Source organism: Varroa destructor, unplaced genomic scaffold, assembly GCF_002443255.2.
Source record: "Varroa destructor unplaced genomic scaffold, Vdes_3.0 BEIS01000001.1, whole genome shotgun sequence".
Classification (NCBI taxonomy): domain Eukaryota; kingdom Metazoa; phylum Arthropoda; class Arachnida; order Mesostigmata; family Varroidae; genus Varroa; species Varroa destructor.
The window spans coordinates 60,781,275-60,787,537 of record NW_019211454.1 but is presented as its reverse complement, the minus strand read 5'-3'; the positions used below and the strand labels follow the sequence as shown (position 1 = coordinate 60,787,537).

At 40.7% G+C, this 6,263-nt stretch overlaps 1 long non-coding RNA gene across 1 annotated transcript in view; it reads left to right on the top strand.

Moving 5' to 3' along the window:
- The window catches only part of LOC111255283 (uncharacterized), a 58,105-nt gene that overhangs the window by 40,462 nt on the left and 11,380 nt on the right, over positions 1-6,263 (top strand). The gene's annotated exons all lie outside the window — the stretch shown is intronic.

Genomic DNA, 6,263 nt, shown 5'->3' with positions numbered 1-6,263 from the left:
GAAAGCGCGGAGCTTATCACATTCGTTGGCCTGAGAGACTGTGCCCAACTGATAACAGCACATTGCATCGAGCCTGAACCACCCCGCATGCGAAGGAACGCACTTGAGCTATGAAGCGGCAAACGGGCGGTACGACCAAGGCCTATGGCCAGGTCCGGACAAGAACTCAGAGTCAACGTTGTATATGGGACACCGCTGGCAGAGACTAAACGTGGCTTAAAGCAACAGGAGGATCCGATGCTTGCTGTAGATCAGCTACGAACGAACATTCTGATATCGCACAATGGCCCACCCTCAATATTCCCCCAGCGCTCCATTATATGACAAATTCCTGCAGACCTAATTTAAACTAGGCGCGTTGTTTTTGCATTAGGACAATGTTTCTGCTAATATACTTTACATCAGACCTTTGATGTTTCGATTTGTGTCCGTAAAGGGAAATAAACCGGGTAAATCTGCGAGAATGAATGTATGCTCTTGGCAAAAACACAAGGTATAGTTGAATAAAGAAGAGGCAACTTTTCAGTACTAGATGGCATGTTTCATTTCAGGAAATTTTGGTTGAGCTTTAACTAATCGTCACAAAAAAGAGGGTGTAAGTAAAAAATGAATAGTATGATTATGCTTGATTACATTGATTGACTTGAGATCAATCTTGGGTTAATGTCTACTAATTACGTTTCACCGAAAGCTGAAATAAGCCTTCGGTACGTCACCGCCACAATATCAGCTACCAGTGGGTTGATAACTACCTACCTACTAGTCGTACGTCAAACAGGACACCTAACCTGTGTTCTTGTTGTTTAAATCCCCAACTATGATAAACAGCGCGATACAGAAAGGTACCATTCACCTAAGAATCCCTATATCCTTCTTCGAACGGAAGTTGTAACGACGAAGTTAAAGAAGACCCTTGTACAGTTCCGAAGAACAAAGATCAAATTGAATTAAAAAATAGTTTAAACCAGCTATCCGCACGTTGCGTTCTGGACGTCATGACCCCTGCCGATGGGCAGCTAATGACGATATGGGCAAAAACCCTCGAAGAGTCGAAAACGTGTATTAGAAACAACTGCAACTCAATTGCGAGGTCACGCGAGATCCTTACTAGCACTCATGAATAATATTTTGCATTACGTAGAAATAAGTCGGTGCAAGTAAGGTAACCATCATCCACAAATAAATGTAAGTTAAACGTGTCATACGTACTTAGAAATCTAAAGAAAGCATTCTGTCCATTTTATACCTCATTGAAACTGATTAATCGACAATTGATACAAAATATCCAGATACGAGTGAGTTTCAGTTAGCAATTGGTTACGACTTATGGAGTGCGTGAATACGTAAAACTCAGACAGCGGCGATACTTTGGTAAAATGAATGCTATCAAAATATGCATTGTTGAATAACTGTGACTGATATTTTGGAAGCAGAATAATTTACCTATATAGTCATAGTAAAATGCGTAAAACTTCGTTATCAAGCTCAACCGAAGACGACAATTAAACAAGCTTCTTTAAAGTTAGAACACTTTCTAGGATGTAAGTGCCTCACACATCCATAGAGTCCCAGTAAGATGCTGGTACAGTTGTAGGAATCTCATAGCTCGTTTCCCAACCCCAATTTTCTAGTTGTGCTTCTCTTCAAGTTGTTATAATGTTAGAGTAATTGTTTACCTAAAGGTCAATGAACAGTTGTCGAAAATATCCTTACAGTGGTCATGTAATTAGCTGGTCAATGTCCGTGTGAGCCGTGAGGCAGGGCAGATGCTCGCTTTGAACATGCTCCGCGGATGTTACTAAAGGCTTTCAAGTCTTGACTGATATTTTTGTCTATAAGTCAGAGTAGTCAAGACATCTTCGTGGCAATAAGTCTATAAACTAGGGGAATAACGACGACGATGCTCTACCGGAGATAGCCCAGAAGATTCCCATGGATTTAGCTAGCGTTCTAAAGCTCTGACGAGTGGTCTTGATGAGTAACCTGAATTATAGATAGGGCTAACAATATACAGGTATCGAGATAACTCCGAAAACTAATCCTCGTACGGCATGCCTTTGTTAATGAGGTAGCCGATTAGCAAAAGTAAAGTCAGTATTATTTACAAAAAAATTAGTATGAAAAGGCTTTACGATATTAGTTCTCATTTAAAGCTCTATACGCCGTACATTTTTCAGCTGTAATGGATAATGCGTATAGGTATTCTCTTTATGCGGACACAACAAGGAATATCTATAGCACACTGCTGCCAACATTGTGACGTAAATTTCATTGGCGTATTCAGTGACTGTTGAACCTGGAACCAAGGACAGTAGTAAAGGACAGGATAATTGTCTATCATGGACCTTCTTGAGTAACTATTGAAGAATGCATGCTCATTATTTTTGCACTGATTATACAACACGTGTATGTATGGTGTACTGGTCTAATTTAAGCTTTTAATAATCAATAGTTCCTGTAATAATCTTCGTACTAACGATGATGATCGCCCTGAAATAGTCAAAAACGTACATGGTAAAATTTTGCTAGGGCTATCGAAACCGACCTACACAGCCCCATCTTAGATTTGTTTCTCCCGAGCATTTCAGACATTGTTTACCAATCCAGAGTGGTCAGCTAATGTTATTATACCCCTTTTTGAGATATACGATATCGTAAGGGATAGGGCTATCACTAATAAGAGTATCTACGACTCACAATAGCCTTCCAAGTGGCGCTGCGGTTGCCTCAGCTACGAGCGACACTGAGCGACCCGCAAATTAGAAATAGGCCCGAAAAGGCATCGTATTGGATAGGTACGCTGCCCGAAAATAGGTACCAGCGGAAGTCTGCACTCCGAAAAAAAGCACACCAGCCTATGCGACTTCCAAAGTACCTGAGGGAGACTCCGATTCACAAATACTCTAGGGTCGTGATAATCAAAAGCCTTGAAGAGCCTATATAATGATTAGAATGCGCAAAGCTATACTCACGATGGTATTAGCATAAACAGTGGAATTAAATCGCCATTTTGAAAGTTACGCACATGTTTCTGGGGGGGGGGGGGGTACTCACGTACACTTCACATATTGCCAAGCTTAGAAAAATGCTTTCCAAAGATCCCAAGGCACAGGCATCTTCTCGTTTTTCCATCCTCTTAAATTGGGCATGTAGCATTCAGTTGCCTTTGATTTATCTCCGACGGAAAAATTCTGACCGTTGGTGATGCAAAAGCCAGCCGGAAGAAGGACTTTACTCCGCCACCTTGAAGGTATTATTATGGAAGCTAGAACAAAATTTTCTACTCATGGTCGCGTCGTAAGTATATTGGATAATAAATATATTACCGCCGCATATCTTTCGTCGTAATAAATGATGGCGCAACAGCCATTTTCTGATGAGTACCAATTGATATTTCAAATAAAACGTAACCAGTCGTTTTCTAGGTTCAGCCAGAACACCCTGTCTGCATAGCACCATTATCGCAGTCAATAAATACTTTTTATGAAGACTTTTACTAGTTATTACCCAACAGCTGAAAAGAAATATTTATATGTATATTTTTATATGAATACATACCGGACTTTTCGATGTCACGCCCCTATCGTAACGGTGTAGTGCGTTATTACACAGCAAAAAAGCGTGAAGACGTTTGTTTTTGTAAAGACTATGTTGGTCATCCTCTTGCTAAACTCAGATACGATTAACATGCTCCCAGAAAAATTTGATAATATAAACAATGCTGAGCTCACTTTTATGTCCCGTTCAGCAATGACTACGTGGCACTCCTGTCTCCGCGCAATTGACGACTCCTTCTGAAGCACTAAACAACCAAACCTGGTTCCCGGAAGGACTTGTAGAAACATCGTTACATACACACAAACACATCACAGGAGCTTTCGTCCATCGCGAGGCCAATGGCTGCAAACATTGTTTCGCATATGGGAAATCCGCCTCTTCAAACATCTGTCTGTTAAATAAAAAGCAAAGGGTAGTAATATCTATATAAAAGTTAATGAAAAACGACTGGAGATATGCTATGTGGAAAACGCGATCTAGCCGACGGAGTACTCAATCTGTGATCATCGCAAGATTATCTTTTCGTACAGGGGGATTTTACAGAGTCAACTGTCTTTATGGGCCGAAAACACGTGTACAATCTATTTTTCTTTTGTCCAACACTCCAACGCTTTTGACCGCTATTATCGAATACACATCACCACACAGCTATAGAAATAAATGGGACATGCGATAGAACTTCGAAGGACAAATGGGTTGGCAATGTTCAAGGATGGCGTTTTCGAATTTAAGGATGCACTCCGTCCCGATCGCCTATCTGAGGTCGATGAATGAAGGCTTCTTTGAACGAATACAGCCGACAAACTGTTAGTGAATTGAACGAGAAGATGGACTACATATAACTGTCATATGATCGTTGACTGATGATAAGAAATCTATTCATAAATTAGGGGTTTAGGATCCGGGTGCAGAATTCTTACCGCTTTTCAGCACTTCGCACTCGGCACTGAGCAACACGTAAATACAGTATCTACTTTCCACATAAAAGTGTCAATCTTTCAGGGAATGAGGGTCGCAGGAGATAGGCCAAAGTCGGGGGTCGAGTTAGATTTCTGTGCAGAGAAGACGACGGTCGAGCTGGAAGGGCCGCATACATTAGCCAACGCTTGACGGTCAGAATAGGACGGTCAACAAATAAACAAAGCTATGCGAGGGGAGAAGTTCGACAAACAAGGCGAACTTATCTTTGTCTACAGCAATTTCAGATCGTAGATAGCAAACGTGGTCGAAGCAACAACTGCGGTGGAGGTTCGTTTGTACCCGCCTTATCTTGCAGATCTCGCTTTGATGAATTATCCTTTTTTTTTCCTTAAAATTTTCATCAGATTACTTACCAAACATTTGAGCCTACAATCGTTAACTGGAATATCATATTTTTTCTAATATGTACACCTATAGCGTGAATGATTGTGATGAATTTCATAATTAAATTACACTAGCTTGTACATTGTAAACGAGTTCAAGGTTGCACCAGAGATGGCTATGCTTGCCATTACGTTTTAGGCGTTACGTCATTTAGGCAACGATCTCGCTATTATTTTACAAGGACCAAGCGATTTTCAACAACATTTTTCCCTACGATGGCATAACTGTCAAAACTGAATATAACACAAACCCTTTAGTGATCTAATTGTAGAACGCTCGCTTCTATAGACTTTACTTTTCAATTACAGAAAATGCCCAGCAGTGATAAATCTCACCTAACAAAAAAATAGTGCGAACTTCCGTGTTTCAGAGGCGCATGGCACCGTCTCGCGGGAATCTCATATTGCTCAAGTTAAATTCATCCAGTTTCAACCTAACTGAGTTAAACCGAGACTCTCGAGCAGCAAAACATGTCCAGCTTTTCAAGTACATCCTAAGGTGCTGCGTAAACGGCTTTGTCTGTACGAATTTGCAATGAGAGCCCAAGGTCGAAAGCAGCAACTATATGCCCAGTCGTTATCGTAAATTGTTGCACAGGGCTGCGCAAAAGAGTTCTAAAAAGTAGAAAATGTCTGCAGAGCGCACCGTCGTAAGTTCCGAGCATTAGAGCTATTCTTTTCAAAGAGGAGGTTTGTAACTCAACCCCCCCCTCAGGTTTGCGATCAAACGTTTTCTTTCAGTTCTGGCGGACAACACCTGTTCTGTATCCGCGAGTCAACTGTAGCGTGAAGGCTTGAAGTATACATGGTGTTGATCGTTGGTAGGCCAGAATTATCTTTCGTACTTTAAAACGATGTTACTAAACTAAATAAGAACCATTTTGATCATAGATTTTCTACCATTTTTCGGATAACACCTTAGTGTTGTAACTGGAGGTTACTTCCGCAGTTTCTTTTATTTTTCGACCTATTTGCGATTGTTGCATCTCTCCATGTTGAGACTAAGCCACCGATTAAATCCTAATTACGGAAGTTCTGCGAAGACCGAAACAGACTATAGTTTGATGGTGTAAAGTCCGCGCTATACAGTCGGTCTACTCTAATTCTATCTCTAAATTTCTCATCGAAGTTATCTTCAAAGCTAAAAATGTATGTGGTCTGGCATTGTTGGAGAGCAAGACGACACTTTTCCTGTTCATTAGTTTTGGTCTATTTTTTCAGTAGCTTATTAATTGTTGAATCAATATGCTTGTCAAATGGTGGCAACTCAAGATGGGCGGCTCGTCTTCAATTGCACCAAACAAATAGTATCACCCTAATTTGACATCAATCCGAACTTTA